The sequence below is a fragment of the Canis lupus genome, chromosome 5 (assembly GCF_011100685.1).
Source record: "Canis lupus familiaris isolate Mischka breed German Shepherd chromosome 5, alternate assembly UU_Cfam_GSD_1.0, whole genome shotgun sequence".
In the NCBI taxonomy this organism is placed as follows: Eukaryota; Metazoa; Chordata; class Mammalia; order Carnivora; family Canidae; genus Canis; species Canis lupus.
This window is the reverse complement of record NC_049226.1, coordinates 29,944,209-29,962,193: the sequence shown is the minus strand read 5'-3', so window position 1 is coordinate 29,962,193 and position 17,985 is coordinate 29,944,209. Positions and strand designations below refer to the sequence as shown.

At 43.4% G+C, this 17,985-nt stretch overlaps 1 pseudogene; it reads right to left on the bottom strand.

The window, feature by feature from the left end:
- Nucleotides 1–1,056: 1,056 nt before the first annotated feature.
- On the bottom strand, nt 1,057–16,280 carry LOC100682895 (annotated as a pseudogene).
- Nucleotides 16,281–17,985: the final 1,705 nt, after the last annotated feature.

The following is a 17,985-nucleotide window of genomic DNA, read 5'->3' as shown; positions in this document are numbered from 1 at the left end:
CTTATACAAATTAAGGAACTGTTTTAAGTTGTATATGCCCTCAAAGTAGATATCACCTGCCCCTGGATGACTATGTTTTTCAGGGTGCCACATTTGCCTAACAAAATGCCTGCAGTTTTCACTCTTAAAGTCTACTTTTATTTTTTATTATTATTTTTTAACCTTTAGGTGTTTTTACTTCATACCAATCCTACATTTAGTGTAGAAAAAAAACAAAAAAACTTTGAATGGAGTGTTAACTAAAATGCTAACCAAATCATCTTACCGGTAAATCTAGTACATGCATTTCAAGGTTCCCCTGCTAGGAACATTGTTGACATCAGTTTAATCGTCAATAACACTGTAGAACAGAGCACAGGAGCACATGCCCTCAGTGTGACCCCTGCCCCTTACCCTCAGATTGATGTTAAAACAAAGCTGACAATTCTGCCAGGCTCCAAACCCCCAAGGACCCCACCAACCCTTGGAAGCACAGAAGATACCCCATCACACAAACTTTGTATAAGTTGTAATTAAACAGAGCCTAAGTTTTCTTACCTTTCTACAGGAAGTGGTCAATTGAAAAAATACTAGAATACTTCTAGGAATTCCTTTTATGAGTTTGTTTACACACTTGGCAAGAATGGAAGTTTCTTTGGAATTTGGTTTATGAATTCACTGAATAGATTGGAAATTTAAAACTTGCAGGAAAAGGAGGAAGTTGGGAATCCCTAATCCTAACATGTTGTAATTATTAAAAGGATATGCACACAAACTAAAGAGTTTTGCTCACAGTAGGCACAACTATATACTTTTTGAATCATAACAAAGAACTAGCTGATACCTTTCTTTGTTTCCTGAGCACCATAGCTAAGATGAAGTTAGACCCAAATTCATGGGCTACTCCAGTAAGCAAAATAATAGAAGATAAAAAATTTAATTGGTCTTACTACCTACTCTCCAGCCCTTAATTGAAATGTAATTGTGAAAGATTAAAATTGCCTTTAAAAGGGATTGTAATAGCAGCTATCAAAGCAATATTCAAGCATGATATCAAGGATGCTTTCAGGTCTAGAGTTAGCCTTCTTTGTCCAAAATCTTCACAACTTCATCAGCAGACTTAGAGGCATCTATTTTCTTGATGCCTCACATTTCTTCACATATGTCAATAACTGGATGTGTTGACTAAAGATAGGTCTGAATTCTCTTTTCCAAGCTCTCTCTGTTGTCATCATTGGACTAACTACTGTTTCCCCTCTCAAGACATCGTTCAACACAAATCTCATTTTTAGAGTCGAAAAAGAGAACCAAAGACACACCTGCCTTCCCATCCATGGCTTTGTTCCAACCTTAAATGTTGTCTTAATTTCGTGGAAACCCATCAATCAAGAACTTATTCTTCTGAGCAATGGTGGCCATTGTCTGATCCATTTCCCTCATTAACAAATTCATGGTTTGTCAGCTGGCACAACTCAATGAGTTCACCATACTATGAATCTGGGTTCTTCCTTTCATCATGAAGTTCTCCTGCAGAAAGGTGTGTGTAGTCATAGTCACTGGTTTACTGCAAAGAGGATATAACTCAGGAACAGCCAGTTAGATGTATAATGCCAGGGCACAGAACTTCCATACCCTCCCCAGGCGAGGGTCTCCCCCAAATCTCCATGTGTTCACCAACACAGCTAAACTTTACTTTTAAATGAAAGGTGGAGGGGAAAACACCCTTTAAGACTTATAACTGGGCAGCCCCAGTGGCGCAGCGGTTTAGCGCCGCCTCCAGCCCTGGGTGTGGTCCTGGAGACCCGGAATCGAGTCCCACATCGGGCTTCCTGCATGGAGCCTGCTTCTCCATCTGCCTGTGTCTTTGCCTCTCTCTTTGTTCTCTCTGAATGAATAAATAAATAAATAAAACTTTTTAAAAAAAGACTTATAACTAAACTTAAAATTTATAATAATGTTGTCTAGGAAAGACAATCTGCTTACTAACATATTGGGAATGTTTTTAATCAACTCAGAATAAAGAACGACTCTGAAAAAATAAAATGGGATGAATTGAGTGCTGATGGAAGAGCAGAAAGGGTGGAAGGTGGGAGAGATTAAACCAAGAGCAGCATCCATGTCCAGGATTTCTGGAAGTCTCTCATCTATCACAGTCAGGGTTGGATGACTTCCCCAGGCCAGAGATCTTCCGGCATTATGTTGTGCATACCTGGTAGGAGGCGAACTTGGTATGTTTGGCTCTTTGCACAGGATTTGTTAAGTGACTTAGCAGCCCTTCATAGTGAGATTTATTTCCAGGGACTTTGATTGATGGGAAATGCCTGCAGCTTTAACAGATGCCAACAGTGTGTCTTTCCCAAGGACAGCAATGAATGACTCTGGCTTGGACTTGGGTTAACTGATATGCCTGGGAAAATGCTAGAACAAATCATGGTAATATCAATTTTTAAATGCTTGTAAAAGAATATGACTCTGAGAAGAACAAAGATAGAAAATTAATCTCATATGCCAGAGTTCAGAGTGATGTGAGTTCAGTAGATTAAGAAGATGTGTTCTTCTAGTTCAAGTCTATAAGGTTTGGATCTTTCCTGTGTGATACCACCAACCCACTGGAAAAATACTAGAGGTGAGCCAGGAAACCAGAGGTGTGTCCTCCAGCGCAGGGACCCAGGGAAACCGTGCTGCAGACTGAGCTGGCACCACATGTGGGGTTTCTGGCAGCAGCAACAAAGCATTCTAGTCCACCCTGCTCTCTGGGGCCACACAGGCAGCATCAGACCATCCTAAGCAACTGGAGTAAGTTTAAAAACTCTCCCATGACCCTCACCCCTTTCCTCCTCTGGCTCCAATTCTCTGACCTCATTCATATAAAATTCCTTGAAAGAGTTTTCCATAATCATCATCTGCAAGTCTTCTTCTTCTGTTGCAGGACTATCTACATAATTTGCTGGAGACAGAGCAAAATAAAATGTGAGATTTCTTGTTCAAAATTATTAATAATTTAAAGCTACTGTGAGTAGGGCATTGATCCAAGCATGTGGCTCTTGTAAAGGTGGGACATTGTGTGATTGCATGGGTCATCCATCCTTGAAGCTGGCCTGCTCCAATCAGGCTATCGTCTGCTACCGGTTCCACTAACAGAGTCTTGGCAACGTCAGCAATGGTTTCCATTTGCTTAAACCTGATAGCTCTCATCCTCACCTTCGTGGACCAATGAGTGGAATTTAGCAGAGTGATTTCTCCCTTCTTCTTAAAGCACTGTGTTTACTCGTTCTTTATTTTGGACCTCTGACTTCCATAACTATGAGAGAATAAATTGATGTTGTTTTAAGTCACTAAATTTGTGGTAATGTGTTGCATCAGTAAGATGCAACATTCTCTGCATCAATCCAGTCTCCATATACTGGCCCGCCCCAGGCTCAGCCCTAGGAACTCTAGCCTCCTCTATCTATATCCATCCCTATGTGACTTTAAAATAGCCAATCTCAAGGCTTTAAAATACCAGCTATCAAAATGTAAATGCAAATCGATGGTGAGATATCACCTCATGTGTGTCAGAATGGCTAGAATCAAAAAGACAAGAGATAATAGGTATTGGCAAGAATAAAGGCAAAAGAAACCCTCTTACTTATACTGTTGGTGGGAATACAAACTGGTGCAGCCACTCTGGAAAACAGTATGGAGGTTCCTCAAAAATTAGGAATAGAATTAATATGATCCAGCAACACCACTTCTGGGAATATATCCAAAGGAAATGAAATCACTTTCTCAAAAAGAATTCTGGACTCCCATGTTCATTGCAGCATTACTTTCAACAGCCAAGACATAGAAACAATCTATATGTCCACTGATGGATGAGTGGATACAGAAGATGTGGTGTATATGTAATGTGTATATGCACGCACACATATGCAATGGAATGTTATTCATCCATAAAAAAAGGAGGAAATCCTGCCACTTGTGACAAGGATGGACCTTGAATGTGCTATGTTGAGTGAAATAAGACAGATACTATGTGATCTCACTTATATGTAGAATCTAAAAAAACTGAACTCATAGAAACAGAGGACAGATTTGGTGGGGGTTAGGGTTGAGGGAAACGGGCAGAAAGTACAAAATTCCGGGTATAGTATAAATCAGTGCTTGGGGTGTAATGTACAGCATGGAGACTACTATGTTATGTATATATGTACATACTATATTGTATGGATATTTTAAAGTTGCTAAGGGATGCCTGGTGGGCTCCGTCAATTAAGTGTCTAGCTCTTGATTGTGACTCAGGTCATGACCTCAGGGTCCTGGAATCAGACCCATGTTGGGCTCCACGCTCAGCACAGAGTCTGCTTGAGATTCTTTCTCTCCCTCATCCCACTCTTGTTGTGCACATGCTCTCTCTCTTTAAAATAAATAAATCTTTTTTCAAAAGTTTGAAAACCATTATTTCATATATTTCAATTTTTAAGGCAAGAGAGAAGCCAATTCCAGTTACCCATCATGACTAGAAGCAGAAATCTGTTATCTACATCAATTTTATAAGAGAATCGAATGAGCAACTGGCTTTATCATATATCTAGCTTTCTTATAAAAATCAGCAATTTAGAGAATGTAGTATTAGCAAAAAGCTAGGTAAATAATAATAGCAACACTTAGAATAGTACCTGATGTTTTATATATAATTTACTTGTGTATTGTATGTATGCTTTACATATATTCATTAATTTAGTCCTCTCAGCCATGTCATAGAGTATGTGCTATGATTACTATCTCTCTTATATTTATGATAAGGAAACTGAGTCACGGAGAAGCTGAGCTATTTGCTCTAATTCACACAAGTCCTAAAGGCCGAGCCACGATGGAAATACAGGCAGCCTGGCTCCAGGGACCATGCTCTTAACCATTAAGCTACACTTTCTCTTCCTACTTGATGTCAACAGATTTATGAAACTTCATAGACAGCCCAGAAATAAACTTAAGCGTTACAGAACATTATACAAAATAAAAGTAACTTTTGAATTACTTGGTCATGAGTTTGTTGTCTTTTCTCCAATCAAAAGATAAGCTCTTCTCTTCCTCAAAACATTAAAACTAGAACTACCATATGATCCAGTAGTTCCACTTCTGGGTATTCATTCAGAAGGACTGAAATCAGAATCATGAAGAGGTATCTATGCCCTCATGTTCACTCACAATGGCAAAGATATGGAACCAGTGTAAACACTCCATGAGCGGTGATGCCTACACTAAGTGTGGCATACTACAGTGGAATGCTATTCAGCCTTTAAAAAGAAGTAAGTCCTGCCATATGCAGCAATAAAGATGAACTTGAGGACACTATGCTAAGTGAAATGAGTAGTCACAGAAGGATAACGTTGTATGATTCCACCTGGAGGACCTGCAATGGCGAGACAGAAGCCCATCCAGAATGGTGGCCACCAGTGGCTGGGGAACGGGCGAGGGGAGCTGCTGTCCAAGATGCCTGACATCTTCCCTACAATACTGTCTCCATAATTAACAAGAGCATACTGCAAACCTAAAAATTTGTCGGGTGGGTAGATCTCGTTTTTAGCATAATTTTTTTTTGAGAAAGAGCATGTCTCCTATACATCTCTGGTAGTATCACCAGTGTGATTGCTCGTCTGGTGTGGGACATTCCTTCATGCCTCCTGAAAGCCAGAGCCTGAATGACTCCCAGATCATTATTTCTCATATCTGAATAGTTATGCAGTCTTTGCAACTCCGATGGTCTGTATCATCATCAGGTGACAAACATGCGGTAAGAGACGCATCCTCCTCTAGGCCTGGAGCCTGGACCCCAGAAAGCAAGGACCAGACATACTGGAGATGCCCACAACTGTGTGTAGAATGACTGGATCAGTGGCTTTATTCATTTTTTGAAACTATGCTCTTTACTTTCATGTGGACAATTCAAAGGAAGTTATCAGGAGCTTCCGTTTAATGTAAAAAAAAAAGAAGAAGAAGAAGAAGAAAAGAAAAAGAACATTTTTGGTTTTAAAGGAAAGTGTCATGAGAAACCTGGTAAAGAATGCAAATTTTCAGAAAGGAAATGCAGCTCAGATTTCTCTAGAGAGCAGTCTTTAAAGAAGTTTGAGGAACTAGTTTTGGGGCTTGCTACAGTGACTTGGGGTGACATGGGGGCAGTGTCACTGTACTGGGTCCAGGGCTCTGGGACAGCAGTCATGGTGTAGGACCTCGGCAGGTGACAGGGAGTGAGACCAACATCGGTAATGAAGGCCCCAAGCAGCAGTTTGGATGGAGCACTGACCCACTACACCACGCAGGGCAGGAAGTGTGGTTAAGTCCTTGCAGCCTCAAACTCTCCTGGAGGGAAGCCAGCTTTGGTTCTGTTTCCCAGGGGCTTGTGAACTGGATCTCCTGGGAGCCACACTGGGAGCCCCACAGGGCACCAGGGGCTGAGAAAGCAGGTGCCCGGGCCTCCCCGACCTTAGCCTGGGTCTGCCTTCAGTGCCCAAGCTGTTCCTGGTGGGATGGAGCTGGCCCTCACCACTGCCCACAGGGACAGCATGTGCCCTGGCTGATCCAAGATCACATAGAAATAGCAGAATTGACCTGGCAGCACTACTCCCGTGGTTTACTGCATTTTAGCTGCTCAATCTCCCCATCAAGACAATAGCCACATGGGAACTGGGTGGAGTTATAGGCCTGTCCTGGGGGACCTGGCGGGCACGGTGGCAGGTATCACCGTGCACAACTCTTCACGTGAGAGTGTGGGATTGATAGCTGGGATTGAATTAATAGATCATCATTAAGAGGACCTGAGATAGGAAACCAAGCAGAAGATCCAGCCGAGGTGCTGATCTGAAAAGGGCCCAGCAGAGAGAAGCAGCAGAGCAAAAGCTGGAGAAATGAGACTAGAGTGGAGGCTCCAAGCTCAGCCTCGATCGGAGAACACACTGTGCAGTGGGCAGCAGGACCAGCTAACCCTCAGATAAGCTGCTCACCCTCTCTGCTGGGGCTACCCTGCTCAGCTCACTTCTAAGTGAGATGTTCCTCCTCACAATTTTGAGACTCACACTCATAGAAGCAGAGAAACTGGAAGGTCAGATTTTTTTTCCCTTTGTTTGGCTGCCCTTGAATGCAAAGGTAAAGAGTCCAGCCCAACAAAGGAGGGAAAGAAATTCTCTCAAGGTAGGTTTACTAGCAAACTTTAAGTGAACACTGACACAAGGAATACAGGTCTTAATCTTGGCTAGATTTCCTGCCCTGAATCTACCCTGATAACTTATCACATATGACAATCTTCTACCTAATGAATTTGAATCATCCAGAATGACTTCAGATCTTTTGGAGAAACATCAGACTCTTTGCAGTGCTGCACTGGAATGAGACTTTATTGCATGGCTACCACTCTATTGCAATTTGGGTATTATTGGAGGGGCAAGATGGCGGAAGAGTAGGGTCCCCAAGTCACCTGTCGCCACCAAATTACCTACATAACCTTCAAATCATCCTGAAAATCTAGGAATTCCACCTGAGATTTAAAGAGAGACCAGCTGGAAGGCTACAGTGAGAAGAGTTCGTGCTTCTATCAAGGTAGGAAGACGGGGAAAAAGAATTAAAGGAACAAAAGGCCTCCAAGGGGGAGGGGCCCCGGGAGGAGCCGGGCTGAGGCCGGGGCGAGTGTCCCCAGGACAGGAGAGCCCCGTCCCGGAGGAGCAGGAGCTGCACCGACCTTCCCGGGCGGAAAGGGGCTCGCAGGGAGTTGGAGCAGGACCCAGGAGGGCGGGGATGCCCTCGGGCTCCCTGGGACACTAACAGACACCTGCGCCCCGGGAGAGTGCGCCGAGCTCCCTAAGGGCTGCAGCGCGCACGGCGGGACCCGGCGGGACCTGGAGCAGCTCGGGGGGCTCGGGGGCGGCTCCGCGGAGGGGGCTGCGGGGCGGGAGCGCTAATCCAACAGCGCAGGCTCCGGAGCACAGGGCGCCGGGACACAGCCCAGGATCCGGCCTCCCCCGGGACAGGCAGAGGCCGGGAGGGCCCAGGACAGCCAGGACGCTCCTGCCCCGAGCTGAGCAGATCAGCGGCCCCGCCCCGGAGCCTCCAGGCCCTGCAGACCGAGAGCTCCGGAGTTCCTGCGGGGGCTGACTCCAGGGCTCCAGAGCTGGCCCCGCCACTGGGGCTGTTCCTCCTGCGGCCTCACGGGGTAAACAACCCCCACTGAGCCCTGCACCAGGCAGGGGCAGAGCAGCTCCCCCAAGTGCTAACACTTGAAAATCAGCACAACAGGCCCCTCCCCCAGAACCAGCGAGACGGACAAGTTCCAGGGGAGTCAAGGGACTTAAAGTACACAGAATCAGAAGATACTCCCCGTGGTTTTTTTTTTGTTGTTGTTGTTTGTTTTGGTTTTTATTTTTTTATTTTTTTGCTTTTTGATTTCTGTTTGCTTCCCCCACCCCTTTTTTCCTTTCTTTCTTTTTCTTTCTCTTTTTCTACTCTTTTTTTCTTTTTTCTTCCTTTTTTCTTTTTTCATTTTCTCTTTTCTTTCCTTCTTGCTCTCCTCCCTTTTTCTCCTTTTCCCAATACAACTTGTTTCTGGCCACTCTGCACTGAACAAAATGACTAGAAGGAAAACCTCACCTCAAAAGAAAGAATCAGAAACAGTCCTCTCTCCCACAGAGTTACAAAATCTGGATTACAATTCAATGTCAGAAAGCCAATTCAGAAGCAGTATTATAAAGCTACTGGTGGCTCTAGAAAAAAGCATAAAGGACTCAAGAGACTTCATGACTGCAGAATTTAGAGCTAATCAGACAGAAATTAAAAATCAATTGAATGAGATGCAATCCAAACCAGAAGTCCTAACGACGAGGGTTAACGAGGTGGAAGAACGAGTGAGTGACAAAGAAGACAAGTTGATGGCAAAAGAGAAACTGAGGAAAAAAGAGACAAACAATTACAGACCATGAGGATAGATTACGGGAAATAAACGACAGCCTGAGGAAGAAAAACCTACGTTTAATTGGGGTTCCCGAGGGCGCCGAAAGGGCCAGAGGGCCAGAATATGTATTTGAACAAATCATAGCTGAAAACTTTCCTAATCTGGGAAGGGAAACAGGCATTCAGATCCAGGACATAGAGAGATTCACCCCCCCCCAAAATCAATAAAAACTGTTCAACACCTCGACATCTAATAGTTAAGCTTGCAAATTCCAAAAATAAAGAGAAGATCCTTAAAGCAGCAAGAGACAAGAAATCCCTGACTTTTATGGGGAGGAATATTAGGGTAACAGCAGACCTCTCCACAGAGACCTGGCAGGCCAGAAAGGGCTGGCAGGATATATTCAGGGTCCTATGAGAAAAACATGCAACCAAGAATACTTTATCCAGCAAGGCTCTCATTCAGAATGGAAAGAGAGATAAAGGGCTTCCAAGACAGGCAGGAACTGAAAGAATATGTGACCTCCAAACCAGCTCTGCAAGAAATTTTAAGGGGGACTCTTAAAATTCCCCTTTAAGAAGAAGTCCAGTGGAACAATCCACAAAAACAAGGACTGAATAGATATCATGATGACACTAAACTCATATCTGTCAATAGTAACTCTGAACGTGAACGGGCTTAATGACTCCATCAAAAGGCACAGGGTTTCAGACTGGATAAAAAAGCAGGACCCATCTATTTGCTGTCTACAAGAGACTCATTTTAGACAGAAGGACACCTACAGCCTCAAATGGCCCTCAAAAGAAAGCAGGGGTAGCCATCCTTATATCAGATAAACTAAAATTTACCCAGAAGACTGTAGTGAGAGATGAAGAGGGACACTATATCATACTTAAAGGATCTATCCAACAAGAGGACTTAACAATCATCAATATATATGCCCCGAATGTGGGAGCTGCCAAATATATCAATCAATTAATAACCAAAGTTAAGATAGATAATAATACACTTATAGTGACTTCAATCTAGCGCTTTCTACACTCGATAGGTCTTCTAAACACAACATCTCCAAAGAAATGACAGCTTTAAATGATACACTGGACCATATGGATTTCACAGATATCTACAGAACTTTACATCCAAACTCAACTGAATACACATTCTTCTCAAGTGCACATGGAACTTTCTCCAGAATAGACCACATACTGGGTCACAAATCGGGTCTGACCGATACCAAAAGATTGGGATCATCCCCTGCATATTCTCAGACCATAATGCCTTGAAATTAGAACTAAATCACAACAAGAAGTTTGGAAGGACTTCAAACGTGGAGGTTAAGGACCATCCTGCTAAAAGATGAAAGGGTCAACCAGGAAATTAAGGAATTAAAAGCTTCATGGAAACTAATGAGAATGAAGATACAACCGTTCAGAATCTTTGGGATATAGCAAAAGCAGTGCTAAGGGGGAAATACATCATAATACAAGCATCCATCCAAAAACTGGAAAGAACTCAAATACAAAAGCTAACCTTACACCTAAAGGAGCTAGAGAAAAAACAGCAAATAGATCCCACACCCAGCAGAAGAAGAGAGTTAATAAAGATTCGAGCAGAACTCAACGAAATCGAGACCAGAAGAACTGTGGAACAGATCAACAAAACCAGGAGTTGGTTCTTTGAAAGAATTAATAAGATAGATAAACCATTAGCCAACCTTATTAAAAAGAAGAGAGAGAAGACTCAAATTAATAAAATCATGAATGAGAAAGGAAGGATCACTACCAACACCAAGGAAATACAAACGATTTTAAAAACATATTATGAACAGCTATACGCCAATAAATTAGGCAATCTAGAAGAAATGGACACATTCCTGGAAAGCCACAAACTACCAAAACTGGCACAGGAAGAAATAGAAAACCTGAACAGGCCAATAACCAGGGAGGAAATTGAAGCAGTCATCAAAAACCTCCCACAACACAGAAGACCAGGGCCAGATGGCTTCCCTGGGGAATTCTATCCAACGTTTAAAGAAGAAACCATACCTATTCTACTAAAGCTGTTTGGAAGATAGAAAGAGATGGAGTACATCCAAATTCGTTCTATGAGGCCAGCATCACCTTAATTCCAAAGCAGACAAAGACCCCACCAAAAAGGAGAATTATAGACCAATATCCCTGATGAACACAGATGCAAAAATTCTCAACAAGATACTAGCCAATAGGATCCAACAATACATTAAGAAGATTATTCATCATGACCAAGTAGGATTTATCCCCGGGATGCAAGGCTGGTTCAACACCCGTAAAACAATCAATGTGATTCATCATATCAGCAAGAGAAAAATCAAGAACCATATGATCCTCTCATTAGATGCAGAGAAAGCATTTGACAAAATACAGCATCCATTCCTGATCAAAACTCTTCAGAGTGTAGGGATAGAGGGAACATTCCTCGACATCTTAAAAGCCATCTATGAAAAGCCCACAGCAAATATCATTCTCAATGGGGAAGCACTGGGAGCCTTTCCCCTAAGATCAGGAACAAGACAGGGATGTCCACTCTCACCACTGCTGTTCAACATAGTACTGGAAGTCCTAGCCTCAGCAATCAGACAACAAAAAGACATTAAAGGTATTCAAATTGGCAAAGAAGAAGTCAAACTCTCCCTCTTCGCCGATGACATGATACTCTACATAGAAAATGCAAAAGTCTCCATCCCAAGATTTCTAGAACTCATACAGCAATTTGGTAGCATGGCAGGATACAAAATCAATGCCCAGAAATCAATGGCATTTCTACACACTAGCAATGAGACTGAACAAAGAGAAATTAAGGAGTCAATCCTATTTACAATTGCACCCAAAAGCATAAGATACCTAGGAATAAACCTAACCAAAGAGGTAAAGGATCTATACCCTAAAAACTACAGAACACTTCTGAAAGAAATTGAGGAAGACACAAAGAGATGGGAAAATATTCCATGCTTATGGATTGGAAGAATTAATATTGTGAAAATGTCAATGTTACCCAGGGAAATTTACACGTTTAATGCAATCCCTATCAAAATACCATGGACTTTCTTCAGAGAGTTGGAACAAATTATTTTAAGATTTGTGTGGAATCAGAAAAGACCCCGAATAGCCAGGGGAATATTAAAAAAGAGAACCATCACAATGGTTCTCACAATAGGGGCATCACAATGCCAGATTTCAGGTTGTACTATAAAGCTGTGGTCATCAAGACAGTGTGGTTCTGGCACAAAAACAGACACATAGATCAATGGAACAGAATAGAGAATCCAGAAGTGGACCCTCAACTTTATGGTCAACTAATATTTGTCAAAGGAGGAAAGACTATCCACTGAAAGAAAGACAGTCTCTTCAATAAATGGTGCTGGGAAAATTGGACATCCACATGCAAAAGAATGAAACTAGACCACTCTCTTGCACCATACACAAAGATAAACTCAAAATGGATGAAAGATCTAAATGTGAGACAAGATTCCATCAAAATCCTAGAGGAGAACACAGGCAACACCCTTTTTTAACTCAGCCACAGTAACTTCTTGCAAGATACATCCACGAAGGCAAAAGAAACAAAGCAAAAATGAACTATTGGGACTTCATCAAGATAAGAAGCTTTTGCACAGCAAAGGATACAGTCAACAAAACTAAAAGACAACCTACAGAATGGGAGAAGGTATTTGCAAATGACATATCAGATAAAGGGTTAGTTTCCAAGATCTATAAAGAACTTATTAAACTCAACACCAAAGAAACAAACAATCCAATCATGAAATGGGCAAAAGACATGAAGAGAAATCTCACAGAGGGAGACATAGACGTGGCCAACAAGCACATAAGAAAATGCTCCACATCACTTGCCATCAGGGAAATACAAATCAAAACCACAGTGGGATACCACATCACATCCGTGAGAATGGGGAAAATTAACAAGGCAGGAAACCACAAATGTTGGAGAGGATGCGGAGAAAAGGGAACCCTCTTACACTGGTGGTGGGAATGTGAACTGGTGCAGCCACTCTGGAAAACTGTGTGGAGGTTTCTCAAAGAGTTAAAAAGAGACCTGCCCTACGACCCAGCAATTGCACTGCTGGGGATTTACCCCAAAGATTCAGATGCAATGAAACGCCGGGACACCTGCACCCCGATGTTTCTAGCAGCAATGTCCACAATAGCCAAACTGTGGATGGAGCATCGGTGTCCATCGAAAGATGAATGGATAAAGAAGATGTGGTCTATGTATACAATGGAATATTCCTCAGCCATTAGAAACGACAAATACCCACCATTTGCTTCGAGGTGAATGGAACTGGAGGGTATTATGTTGAGTGAAGTAAGTCAGTCGGAGAAGGACAAACAGTATATGTTCTCATTCATTTGGGGAATATAAATAATAGTGAAAGGGAATATAAGGGAAGGGAGAAGAAATGTGTGGGAAATATCAGAAAGGGAGACAGAACATAAAGACTCCTAACTCTGGGAAACGAACTAGGGGTGGTGGAAGGGGAGGAGGATGGGAGGTGGGGGTGAATGGGTGACGGGCACTGAGGGGGGCACTTGACGGGATGAGCACTGGGTGTTATTCTGTACGTTGGTACATTGAACACCAATAAAAAATAAATTTATTACAAAAAGAAAATTTGGGTATTATTGGCCTGAGACCAGCTTTAATTCAGAGCATGTTTAAAACTAGGTCAGATGAGACGCCGCAGTATTGGAGCTGCTATCTACTTGTCTAAGTCAGGTTCTGAGACACGCTAGTGCATGTTTCATGTCTGGTGTATCTGACTGTCACCCTTCTGCATAATTTACAGCCCCCTCAGTCAGAACAACAGGGTGCGGTTGTGTGCTAGGCAGATTATGTAACCATTAATGTTTTATTTTATAAATAAAGGTTTTGCTAACATTCCAACCCAGTAAACACTTCCATGCCCAGTTGGAAAGAAATGAAGTGGATGCTCTGTAGTGGGATTGGAAGAGTGTTGATATTTTGTTTCTCAAGTAAAACCTTTGCCGGCAAAGCACTGAGTGAAATGTACCGAGTTTGAAGTGATTTTGCCAGGGATGGGGAGCTGGCAGGTTTAAGAGGTAGAAGCTTAAAACCAAACTGAGAACTTACTAAGGCAAGAAGTCAATAAAGGTGTTTTGTTTTACAGTTTTTGTTGCCATTCTACTTTAATAATGTCAATAGCCCTAAACTATAGTTATATCCACTTTAAAGATGGAAACAAAAAACAAGCAAAAGAATCCCAAGCCTCATAAACATTAAGTAATGTGATCAGGTCACCGGGAAGGACCAAGGTTTATTCAGGGCTTGAATCTAGATCTGCCAGACTCCACAGCGCTGGCTTCACATGTGGGACAAAGTGGTGCAGTGACACAGCGGGCACCCTGCTTGCCTCCCCAGCACCCATCCTCTCCTCTTCCTTCTTGATAAAGCCCAGGGTCCCCTACATCAGCAGGCAGCACAGAGGCAGTCATCATCTGCTACCCGAGGGCACCTGACTGAACAGTCACCACCAGTCCCCTGTGGTGATCTGCATGCTGAGGGAACGCGGCTCAGTTCTGCTGGTGACATGTAGAGGCAATGGGCTGGTGAAACGGCAGGGGCGGGAGATGCTTTGGGGAAAAAAAGTTTCCTCTTTCTTTAGAGAGAGAAAACAAGAAACCATGGTCTTCATCTTCAGGATACAGTTGTGTCTGGAAGTGGTGCCTGGAGCTGCTGTCAATGCTGGACACCAGCCCGCGGGCCCAGCCTCCACAGAAGAGAGCAGATCAGAGGAGCAGGAGGCTTGGACCTGACGTGTTAACTAAACCCAGGTGTGCTGTCCCCCTGGACTCTCCTCTGTGAGCCGACACATGTCTCCCTTGATTGGAGCCTGAAGCATCCTGATGCAATCACTGGATGCCAGGACTGCACACAGGGACACAGGGCTTAGTCTGCATGGATTTAGGGCAAATGGAACAGAAGGTCCCAGACTGAAGTAAATTCATCCAAACCGGGCAGATGAAGGGATCAAGGTGACTAGGACTCATCACTAGGACTTCTAAGGCAGAAGGGTCAGGAAATTTGACCAGCTGGTACAGAGGCAGGGACATTTGCAGAAATGAAATGTGTGATATGTAACACAGTGACCTGGCTGGTTCAGGACACTGAAGCCTGCCTCCTAACAGACCCCCAGGGCAGGTGTCCAGTCCTATCCAGCTGGGTCATTTGCAGGGAAAGTAGAAAGGGATTGCCTAGCACATGCCAAGCTAATTAAGTTTATCTCTTCAGGATCTTCTGGGCAGCTATGTTTTTTATCTAAAAGAAAATTTTTAAAAACGAATTACTCCCACAACCACTGTCAATTCATTGGCTTAGGGATTTTAATGAATGTATTAAAACAATGCATTAATAGCAGTTTTATTATGTCCAATATATCTGTGAAAATTCTAAGCTATTTAAGTTCTTATCACAATTTTCTGGTGTATTAGAGAGACATGGGAAGAAACAGAGAGTGAGAGAGGGGGAGAGAAAACCTGAGAAATCCTGTTCCTCAGTTCATTCTTGTCATTAGCCACATCCCTTGTTCTCTTCCAGCACGCATGGTGAAGAGACACACAAGCATCTTCTGACCTGCTGGGTCGTGTTTGTTAGAAAGTCCATGTATAAAAGCATTGGAAGCACTTCACTGGGGAGGTAGGGGATGCACGGTTTACATGTAGGATCATACAGACTCATTAACACCACATGTGGGAGCCTTAAAACTGAGATTTTGAACCTTACTTCAGGATGAAGGAGACAGGCTCAGGAGGATGTTGTTCCCATAAAATCTCATTCCTCTGACTTTCTGTAACATAAACAAGAACCTCCATCAAGTCACCAGAACATACCAGGTTCTAGAGAGGCCAAACACGCAGGCCCAACGGTGCTAGAAACCCCTGCACACAGACTCACTCCCCTGGACACCTGGGCTCACTGCCACTCTGCAAGCAGGTTTGAGGTCAATGCATTAAAGGACTTTGCAAAGCTGGGATTTTGTGACACTGAACGGGCTGCCTTTAAAGGGAGTGAGCAGCTTGTCCCTGGAGAAATTAGCGCTAGAAAGTCCTTTCGCAGGGGTTCGTGAAGGCGCCGCGCGGCAGGTGACCTCAGGTGTCCCTGGACGGGGCTCCAGGTGCGCATATGGCCACCAACGCATCAGCTTGGTGTGTCTGTGACAGCGCTTCCGCCGGAGGCCGGAGGCCGGAGGCCGGTGGCGCCAGCACAGCACAGGGACCTGCCGCCGGCGCAGACCGGGTCTCCCTACCTGTTCACGGAGAGCAAGAAGGCTCGAGCTGAGATGCCTGGCCGCTCTGCCCTCGGACGTCCACATTCCCGCCTCTCAGGCCTGGGACTCAGACTAGGACGCACACAGTAAAGCTTCATTACTCACATATATGAGCTTTTTAAAAAGATTTTATTTATTTGAGAGGGCGCATGAGCACAGCAGAGGGAGAGAAAGAAGCAGCTCCCCACCCCCGCGCGGCTGAGCGGGGAGCCCTACATAGGGCTCCATCCCAGGATCTGGGGTCATGACCTGAGCGGAAGGCTGACACTTCACCATGGGAGCCCCCCAGGCGCCCCACACAAATTAGCTTTTTTAAGGAATAGTTTGAGAGATAATGTTAATTTTCAAAATTACTGTAAATGGATACAAAGGAATCATAAAAAAAATTAGATGTCTGAAATCTTTTATAAGTACTTCATAGAAAAAAATATTTTTTCTTTTTTATTTTTTTAAAAGATTTTATTTTTTATTTCTTCATGATAGACATAGAGATAGAGAGAGAGAGAGAGAGGCACACAGGCAGAGGGAGAAGCAGGCTCCATGCAGTGAGCCCCACACGGGACTCAATCCCGGGACTCCAGGATCATGCCCTGGGCCAAAGGCAGGCGTTAAACCACTGAGCCACCCAGGGATCCCCGAAAAAATTCTTTTTTAAATGCATTTACATTAGAAGAACAGATGGCATCCCAGCAGCATTGAGCAATGTGAAAGCACAGGGAAGTCTTGAAATGCAGCACCAAGCATTTTGGAGATTTGTTGTATTGTTCGCTTATCACATCGAGTCACCAAGAACACCAATGGCAGGCTCCACATGTAAATGAGTATGACCAGTGCTGTGAACAGAATTAACAGTGGTGTCCTGACTGGAAGGACAGTTTGAATGTTTTAAACATGGAAGTCAGGTGGCTCTTTAAAAGGAATCACATAGAAGTTTGTGTTTACCATTTGACCGTGTTGTTATTTCCATTCAAACCACCAGAAAGTAGATATTAAAAATTGAAATACTACATGATACATATCTTTCATAGGTATTTGAAAAGTTAACAAGATTCTTACTTGGATGCAGGAAACCAAATCAACCGCAACAAAGTAATGAGACTCATTTGGGGATTTAACCACAGACAATTTATTTATTACTTTAGTCACTGAGATTTTTCAGTTTTCCTCTTTGCAGTGCTTAGATGAGAATAAGCCCAAGGAAGTCAGTAATACTGTTCGAATAACTGAGTGAGCCAACAACAACAAAGAATTAGCCTGAGGAAACTTATTTGGAAATAGATTGCTCCCATTTGAATGCTGTTTTAAAGAAGATCATAGTTTAGTTCCTGTGACTAATGGCAGGGACCATGTCCCCTGCAGGTCCCCAGCTGGGACTCGTAGGTAGATGGCTCACTCACACTCAGTGGCCCAAGGAACATGCAATGAATGCATGACTTTCTAAGACGTTGTTAGGGGTGTGCCGCGTCCATACTGACACTGGAAAAAGAAGGCTCCAGGGAGCTAGCTCCACTTAGCGGTTGTGAAATAATAGGAAATATTATTTGTCAGTCTCTGCCCCTGGTGCCTGACACAGAGTTCCCATGCCCTTGAGATTTCCTGAGTGACAGGACTGATTTCCTTCTGATAAGGTGACTCTCATCAGGTACTTGATAACCTCAGGATGAAGGCTGAGTACCAGAAGAACCATGCTGTGACTAGAAGCTTGGCACTTTTGATCCTGAGCCCATCCTCTGGGAAGGAGAGAGGGGCT